The sequence below is a fragment of the Crocodylus porosus genome, unplaced genomic scaffold (genome assembly GCF_001723895.1).
Source record: "Crocodylus porosus isolate Cpor-Errol unplaced genomic scaffold, CroPor_comp1, whole genome shotgun sequence".
Classification (NCBI taxonomy): domain Eukaryota; kingdom Metazoa; phylum Chordata; order Crocodylia; family Crocodylidae; genus Crocodylus; species Crocodylus porosus.
Window position 1 is genome coordinate 61047494 of NW_017728950.1, and position 10200 is coordinate 61057693.

The following is a 10200-nucleotide window of genomic DNA, read 5'->3' on the forward strand; positions in this document are numbered from 1 at the left end:
ATGGCAATACTTAGCCATGTTGTGCAATAAGAACTCTGAAGGGCCTGGCCAGTGCCCCACCAGCCCAGCACCCAAGGGCCATGGCCCCCTTCTCCTCCTTCCCCATCGGTCTGCCACTGCCACTACCTTCCTGCAGGCAACCACCCTACCTTTCAGTAAACACTCACAAATCCTCCATTCCTCTGGTAGTCTGGATTGGGCCCCACTGCCCCCCTCCCCACAGCACCCCAGGTCCCCACTCATTGTCCTTGCCTCCCACTACCTACTTGTGGCTGCCCGCACTGTCTGTCCCAGGGAAGAAGGCAGAGACAAGTTAACCTGCCTGGCTGCTGCCACCAGTGCTGCTCTCTGGCTCAGGTCAGAGAAAAGCAGTGGTGTGGCAGTGCTGGGAGGCAGGCAGGCAAGTTTATGCTTCCCTGCCTGCTCCCATAGGACAGACAGCATGGGCAGCCAAAAGTAAGCAGGTGGAGTTGGGGTAGCCTTGAGGGACAGAGGGGAACTGGGGGAGGCCATGGGGCAAGGGGAAGCCCAGAACTGGAGGGGGAAAATCGTTACTTTTCAGTCCTCTAGGCCCCTGCTTCCTGAATGTGTGACTGCTCCAAACTCGAGCAGTAATTGAGGGCTAGGTCTGAAAACCTGGGATGAGTATACTGCAAAAGGAACTTCTCATCTTGTTTTCAGCACAGCCAATGGGAATTTAGCTATTGATTTAATTGGGAGAGGAATTAAGCCCATACAAAGGAAGATGAAAATAGGAGATAAAGTGTACAAGATGGGAACAGATTGTTATAATGAGCAGAGAAGATTAGGGGAAGAGCCATTGATATGAACGTGTGTGTTGGATTTTATACATTTTATAAAATCAACAGTTCATGTACATATTAAATTTATAATATCTAATAAATACCTGTCAAACAAACCTTATTCCTAAGCTTAATAAGGATCAAGTAAAAAAGATATATAGAGATCACAAGCTTTCAAGTTAGTTATTCTATAAGGTGCATAGCTACTCTGCCTTTTGCCTGACTTCAGACTAACACAGTTCTTAATAAAGATCAAACAGGGGCCAATATATTATCAAAGCTTCCAATGGTCTTTTCCCTGTTTTTGTTGTGGAGTAATTGACAGTATTAGACAGGGCAGGATGACAAAAGATATGCTGTTTGATCAGTATTTTCTTGCTAGTGAAACCTTTTCAAAACAATGATGCTATTCCATGTTGTCTGGAAGAAAATTGTAGAATTTTCACTCATTTGATCACACAGATCTCAAGTTGCTGGGCACTTCCATTAATGCCAACCCAACATTCATTGTAAAAGGGAGAACTGAGGTGCCATGAGCACTTTACAGGATTCAGTTCTTGAAAAGAACCTAACAGGACACAGCCCTTCAAGATGAATTTTCAGCATGGAATGGAAGACACTGTGAAGCAGCTAGAAAGTTACTCCTCAGAAGCAGTAAAGATTCCTCTGGATGTAAAAATCTACATGTGCAAAAGATCTGGGAGCAGTTTACTCTTGAGTAAACTACTCAAGAGTAAATGCTCCTGGGCATCATGTGTCTACTCATAGAGGGACCCACAAGTGGATTTGCTGTTTCTACCAGTAGACTGTTCCCGCTCCCTGTGGCCCTGCAACTGACCCCTGCAGCAGCCAAGGGGAGCCCTAGACCCCCCTGGCATGCTAGCCCAGGGGGCAGGAGACAGTTGTCTTCTAGCAGGGAGCTGGGACATTGCTGCCTGCTCTCAGAAGCTGCCCACTGCTGCAGCAGGCTCTGCAACTGGAGCCCAGGCGGGGATAATGTCCCCCTGCCCTGGCAGCAGGGAGCTCTCAGCCCCTGCTTCACAATCATGCGGCCAGGGCTGGGAGATTTTTGCAACTGTGGAGATGGTTGTGGGAGATAAGGATCTCCCAGCCCCTGCCCCACAATCAGGGAGTGGAGGCTGGGAGCTCCCTGATGCTGGAGCAAGGGAGCAATGCTCCATGCCCCCAGGAACTACCTGCTCCCAGGACAGGCTCCACCACTGAAGCCCAAGCAAGGACAATCTCCCTCCCTCTGTTGCCCAGGAGCACATTTGTGCTACTGCATGTTACTAATCATGAGTAAATTTGCTACTTGCATTTGCAGGTAGCAAACTTACTCACAATTAGAGTCAATTACTGCACAGTAAGCAGCTGCACAGTAAGCAGGTGCTTACTGCGCAGAAATTAACTCTACTGTGCAGCAAAGTGTCTCATGTAAACACACCCTGAGAGCTACAAATTTGGTATCTCTGTGCCATCCTTTGTTCTATATTGCATGTGGGCCCTGAGTCTACTGTACATTGTATTGGGAGCCACTGTGCAGTTGCTGGCACTTGAAACCACATTATACCTTGTTTCGTGCCCTGTGTCTGAGCACAAGGAGCTAGGCTGAGGATTGAGCCCTCAACATTATTCATCTAAGTTTTGGCTGTTCTGTTTATATTGAAGTCCTAGATCTCTTATGTAAGGATGTCTTGCATGAGTTTCATTTAAAGATAACTGGTCACAAAGGGACAAATGCTGTCTTCTCACAAGGTAGGAGGAGAGTGTAGGGATTCATACCTTTAAAGGTTCTTTCATGAGCCAATTAGAATGGATTGCCGTGGTTTGTACTATACAGCGCTTATCTGTTAGCATTCTTAAACTGAATGTAACGGTCTTCTGCCAGGCTCCTTAGCCCTGAGAAATTGCTGAATAGCATGGATACCAGAAATAAAGGGAACTAAGAAGATATGGGAAGTAAAGGAATAGAGCAAAACTGAAACTCTCCAGAAAAGTGGAGGACAACTGGTGAAACTTTAAACAGCCTGTCACCTTTTAAAGGGTGCCCGCAAAAAGTAAAAGCAGTCAAAACATAACCTTATGTCTGATAACAGTTGCTTCTGGAGCGGTTAATGGTTTTTGATGGTTTTCATCTAACTCATGAAGAGGAAGCAAACTATGAAAATGCCCAGTATCTGGAAAAGACGATGCATAAAGTGCAGTGGATTTACATCTTCACTTCGTAGGAGTTTGCAAGTGGAAACAGAGCATGCATGGTATAGACAAAAGGATGACGACAGCATAGTTAGAGGAGCAATGGATGGTATGTCAGAAGAAGAGAGATGGACTTTCAGCCTGGAAACAAATGGACTAGTTATTTATTTCCCCCTTTGGTGACAAGCGTATGATTTGGTGGTTGTAGGAACACTCTAGATTTGCAGCACAACAAAGTGCACAGCTCATTGTGCACAAGTTAGTCCGACAATATTAGTCTGTGCAGTCTTAGAAGCAATGTGCACTGGGATTGCCAGAGCTGCTTCAGAGGTTGAGATCATATAGACAGAAATTAAAGCTATTAGCAAAACTGAGTGGGGGAGAGTGGGCAGCAGTCCTAGGTACCACCTTTGTGGAGGGGTGCAAGAGCACACATTGCTGCAGTGGCAGCTCACTGCATCACTGGAATTAGCCCAGCAGGAGCCAGCACTGTGCCAAATGCTGTGCAGCTGCCCCAGGCAGAGCTGTGCTGGTATGCCTCTAGTATGTTCAGCAGCATATTCCAAATCCCCATTAATTTTAGCTGAAGCTTTCAGTACAGATAAGACCTTATCTAAATGTATTAGAACAGTGATTCCTATGATATTCCCACAAATCTTAAAAAGGATTAAGGTCATTCAGAGATTGATATGTCTCAGAGAAGGGCCATAAATGTTTTACACTTGTGTTTAATGGGCAATAACAGCGGCAAATCTGTTAAGTATTGTTTGTATGCTAAAATACAGGTCATGTCAAGTGAAAGAGCATATTTGGTGGCACAGGAAACACTGGCCTCCTTGGGCAAAGTAGGCATAGATTTGCTTTCAGTGGCTGGAAGAAACTATGTATTTGTCCTGAACCATCATTCTCAGTTTTCTAAAACAACTGTACTAAAGATTCTATAGCTAAATGGATGAGCATACATATCAAAACCTTTTTTACTGCCTATGCTATACCTCACATGTGGGTCACAGTTTAGTGGTCATGAATTTAAGCAATTTGCAATGACATATAGATGAAAACACACAATTGCTATTTCCCATTAACTCCAATCACATGATATGGTAGAAAATGGTTTCAAAATAATAAGTCATCTACACTATGAAGTCAGCCTCTCATGCACATTTAGCACTATTATATTACAGAATGTCAGCAGTAAAGCCTAGGTTGTCACCTACTGACATTCTGCTCAGCAGACACCTAAAAACAAGAATACCTGTACTATTAGGAGAGTCTAACAGATCCACTGGGAACCTGCAGATATGTAAAAAAAAAAGATAAGACAAAGTTATATATATAAACCAATTTAAGTGATCGGAAACTGGCTTAAACCGGTAACAGAACAGCTGTTCAGTGCACGTAAACCAGTTTGAGAATGGCTAAAAATGGTTTGAGACGAATATGGTTGAATGTAGTATCAGACTTAACTGATTTGGCTTAAACTGGTTTCTGCAATGTCTGTCCTAGACCCTACACACACACACACACACACACAAACACACACAAGGTTTTTGGGTAGCAAGTGCTACCATCCTTTCATGAAAATGATACTATGCTTACCTACAATGGGAAACAATAATGGCAAACGGTAGTGGTATCCACAAAGGTTTCCTTATAGGTAGTTGCATGCTATTGAGAACTAGGCAATATCTTTTACAAGTCCAAACAGGGAGGGAGAAAAGGGGCACCAAGTCATCTAGCTGGCCAAGAAAGGCTAGACACTGATAGCCTATACTGATATTTTTGTGCTACCATGGCTAGACTGCAGTGCAGATCTACTGTGAACTGTAGAGGATCTAACTTTATACTGCCTTATGTCTCACCATCAAATTTGGCTCAAAGAGCAAAACTGTGGCAAATTGACTAGTCTTATGCTGTGTGGCAGAATTACTTCCATACCAATACATGAACTTCCCCAAACATGAGTGATTACAGATGCCAGAGCAATCGTGTCTCATGTGCTGGCCATGTCAAGGTTCCTAAAAGACCTCTTCTCTGAAACTGCAGTAGATTCCACAGGTATGAAACCATGTTCCATGGATCTCCAGCTTAATCAGCTTCTCCTTCCAGTTCTCGAGAGTTGCAAAGTTTTATCAAGGGGTCAGTGGGGGAAGGTAACCACCACAACCTGCTCCTGGTATTTTTGGAGTAAATTTCCCTTTTTGGCAATTATGTCCATGGAAGGGGAACTCTTTGAGGCCAGGTGTGTTTCTTAAATTCATTCTGTCTAAATTTATTCTAATATAGCCTTTCACCTCATTCTAAATACAAAAAAGAGATCCAAAAAGAACACCGAATAGTGCAGTATATTATTTTGTTAGGCAAAAAGCTGTATAAAAATGTCCTGGTTTCAGAAAAATAGGTTTTATGTGTAAAACAACCAGTAAAATATTCTGACACAAGTGAGAAAGCAGATACGTGGATTCATCCAAAGAACTGGAATGGAGCTGAATGGAGCTTGGCACTCATTAGAACCATTCAGATTTGAATTCCTTACCTTCTGAATAGCTGAGTGGTGATACTTACATCCTGTTCATTCTGAGCTTTAACTCTTGGCTTACTAGTATTCTGATCACTGATTCTGCTAATTTACGAGATGGAACACAACAAAAAAAATAATTAAAAGGGTTTTTTTCTTATTAGCAAGAGCCTAACTTATCACAATCATTTTCATTGTGTTGGACTAAACTGATTCCACTGTTTACTGGATTGGAAATGATCCATCTCATAACCAAAATGAGAGGACAGTTAAAAAGAAAAATCTCCTGCTAAATAGAAGCATTGAGTGAAGGAATTATTGGATTAACCTATCTGCAAAACAGTGACGATTGTATAGAAGAAGGGACAGACTTGTTATCAAGACAGACCCATGAGGACTGAGTTTCTATTTCTGCTTCTGCTACAGATTTCCTCTGTTTTCTTGTGCAAGTCACCAAACCATTTTATTTCCCAATCTCTATTGGCCAAACAGGGATAATATTTATCTACAACATGTGGGAATAATAAATCTTAGTTAACAGATGCTTACAAAGTGCTTTGCATTCCTTGAAAGGAACTTATTGTACAAACACAAAATATTTCAGTCACACTCTAAATTAAGGTTACATATATAAGTGGTTTATAAAGGAATAACAAATGATTAACAGATGGTATAGGCAAGTTACAGACCTGAATGCATTATAGGTGACTATAAGCAATCCAGTGATTTGCTAGACTGTAACAATCTGCCGCACTTGATTAACCATTTATTAAAATATCTAGTAATCATTCAGTATTTATTTACAAATTATGAATATGCTATTAAATATGAAATATGGACAACATTACAGCGTGATTCACAGCTCTGAAATAAGAGCGGCACAGTGGATTCCCCCATTTCTTCCCCAGTCCAGCCCCCACACTGTTATGAGTGAAATCTTGAGAGAGAGAAGAATGTTTGTACATTGTTACACTGTCTTGTAAGACACTATTCTTTTGTTGATATAAAAGTAATTAACATTTAAAGGAAGCTACATGTCTTGAAACATATTTTCCAATAAGCTGAGAGGAAACTAAGCTCCTGAATGTATATAACAAAGCTACACAACTCAAGCACTGGTAATACCCATTAAAAATGAATTTGAGTGTTACCCTTACCAATAGTATCTTTTACACTCTTTTCCTATATTGTTAGTGAAATATGTTCCTTAAAAAGTGACACCAAATGAGAACAAAATAAATATAAGTGTACAAGCATCTTGAACCTCAATTGTTAGCTACATCAGGGACTGTGCATCAGTGGATGTAGTAAATACAGTAGTAGCAAAAGCAGTTTTTACACAGTTAATAACCTAAGTATTACTTCATACTCATTAGGTACTTTAATGTCATGTATTCATGGCTGTGCTTGAATTATGACAGCAATTGTCATCTTATTTACTTTGGCATCAAACCTAAAGTAAATTCCATTGCAGACATTAAAGTGTTGCTGCTTTCTAAATGGGGCAGACTGAGGATAATGCCTGTCTGTGTGTCCTAACACACTCCCAAACAGCCATGTATGTCCTCTGCATGGCCAATTTTCCATTCACATGGGAGTTGCTTGTTTTTATCCATCACCATTACTGCTGATCATTCCAAAGAAATAGCATCAATCTCTGATGTAAAAACCCAGGCCCTCTGCCACTCTTTTTCTATATGCCAGGACATACAAATGCACCAATCTCACTTTCACTGCGACTACAGAATAAAAAGAAAAACAGCTTCTATCTATTTCTCATGTTTCAGAGATAATATAGTAAAAATTAGAGACAGAAGTGATCCATTCCACCTAATATAGACTCCACAAAAAGTCCATATTTAACAAAAATTACCACCTAGTAGCACCTAAGATGTGACACCATTCTCCAATTCTGATTATGATCTGTCAGAATTGTTCACTGTTGATGTTAATACAGGCCACTGTAGCACATATAAGCCAGCTCCACTCATGTTGTTACCTCTCAAATGTATAACTGCATATTTTGGTTAAATAGATACTTCCTTTTGTAATAAAAGTCACCCACGTCCATTAAAAAAATAAACAAACCCCAAAAAGGGACATCAAGGTTACCTTGGTCTTGTGATATTTCTAGTGTGGCAGGATCTTCTGACAGTATCCTGGAGAAGAACAATGCTTAGGGTCATGATGAAGCTATGTTAAAGGCCTGTATGAACTCAAACATTTCTAGCTTTAATTCTAAAGTGTAATTTTATAGTGCTCTTGAGGGTGTCTCGATATTTTTTAACACTGAAGAACCCTTTTTTGTAGAATTTTCAAGCCTAGCCTGGATCGTTCCCCCTTCACCCCGTTTTTTACCTCATTTTACATGTGCACTTTATTTCATGCTGTTATTAATCTAGGTCTTCCCACCCCCTTGCCCTCTGCTTCTAGAAGTAACAAAAGAAACTGTATCAAATCAATAAACTCATAGTTGGGAGGCCAGCTCCATCTAAGCCTTTAGACCCACTGGGCATTGGCTTGCTGAGTGTAACCTGAAATCTTAAAACACTTTCTAGACGAACATTAAGGTACAAATGAGGGCTGGTTTGTCTCTCAAGTCAACACTTAAAATGAAAAAGCTGATGATGTTTTCATTGAGGTGGGGAGAGTGACAGACAGCCTCTTGACAGAGGATTACCAGGAGAGAGAAAACAGAGCTAAGGCTCTGTTTTCACTTTCCAACTGCAGGATGAAGGTTGGGGGAGGGAGGGTGGAAGTGGGGAACTACATTTTTGCTTGTGTTTCTTTGTTGGGCTCAGTTACATGTATATCACCATGGCTAAATTAAAAGGCCTGGATTTTGCTGACGGATGGGCAGTAGCTTTTGCATGGAACCACAGGAACTCACAGGATAACATTGGCAGTACCTGCTCTGAAGAGGAGTTGTCAGTGTACACAGATTGTTAAGCCTCTGTTCCAGGAATAGGCTGGAAAACACTCCCACAGAGCTCTTCCTGTATTTTCCTTTCTGTAACAAAACATTTTAAGGCCTAGAGCTAAAGTCTCAAGCGCTTGCCACCTAAGGAGCTGGGTTGCATGCTAGGCTTCCCTGCAAAGGCTGGAAAAGGCAAGAAGCAAAGCAAGAAGCACAGCTACCTCAGATGTACCTACCCTCTCACCATTAGATGCATCTCCACTAATGAGGAACGGCCAATAGATTCGTTGAACTATGGTTCTAATCACTGGTGGATTCAGAGGGGGTACAGTAGCACAATTGTGCCCCACTTTTGGGTTGGATCATATCAGGGAAGATGGGATTTTTTTAAAGTCCCCAAAGCAGATAAGACTCTCCCTCTACTTTCCATCTGTGCTCAAGGCACATCCCCTTCTCTCCTCTTCTGCTTCTGCTGCTTTCCCCACTGTCCCAGGGGTGGGGGAAGCTTCAAAGCCATACCTGCCCCACTCCAGCTGGGCCATGTGGGCGCTTGACTCAGCTGGGATCAGCAATGGTGGGAGTGGCAATGTGCAGTGCAGGGTGTTCCTCATCCCCACATCTGCTCCTGGGGGACTGGGAGAACCACCCCCCCCACACACACACACACACCCCACCACCACCACTACTGCTGCTGCCACTGTTCCTAAGCCCAGACCCCAAGCAACTTGGCTGGAGCAGGCAGGAGTGTCTTTGAAGCTTGCCCTGCCCCTCAGACTTGGGGAATGCAGCAGGGGCCGGCAAAGAAGCAGGGGAAAGAGGAAGGTAAGGATAGGTCCTTGAGCATGGGGGGAAATAGAGGGATGCTTACCTGCTGTAGGGACTTTAGAAAAGTCTCTGGAGACTCCTGCAGCATGATCTGTCCACATTGGTGGGTTGCAAGGCTGGAGGCTGGGAGCTGGGGTGCACCCACCCTTGCAGCATGGGTGCCTGCTTTCACACCCCACTTCACCAAATCTGCCCCTGGCTCTAAAGACATTACCCCATTTCTTCCCCAGCCCATCCTCTTTCCCTCATACACACCTCTCTGCACATCAAGTGCACGGATAAGCTCGGGTGGAACAAAACCAAACAATGAAGGCTTCTGATATGACCTGCTTTTCCATAACAGAGCCCATTGGTTACTATTCAGTACAACTGTGTAACCGTCACTCTCATGCTTGGTGAGCATTTACTTACATGAGTAGTTGAATCTCTTGGGGCTCCTCACATGGAGTGGGGCTTTACAGTTTGGGTAAGAAGTGTGCAGCTTTGTTGTAAATGAGCCAAAACACCAGAATTCAGCCAGGCTTCAGTAATCTTGGGTTTAACTCACCAAGCCAAAGGTACAAGTGTGGAAGGTGACTCAAAACATTTGTATTTAGAAATGTTTTAACCGAAAAATTTTCAAATTTTCCAGAGAGAGTTTTAACGAATAATAATAATAATCCCTGTGTGGAGCTCCCTTGTGTGTAGCATGGATCCCTGTTCCTGGTGTCCTCCAGGGTCTGGAGCTGCTATTTAATTACAAATGCTAGCAGTTTGTGATTTTTGTTGCAGCCTCCCACTTGTCCTTGTTAGTCCAGACTTGTGCATCAGTTTTACCATTAGGTGGCTGGTGCAGCAGCTGCCAGCAGTGTCAGAGGGAAATGCTGGCAAACTTCTCTGACAACACAGAGCCAGGGTTTTCCTATGGCTTCAGCGTTTCCAGCCACAGAGCCCTAATAGTG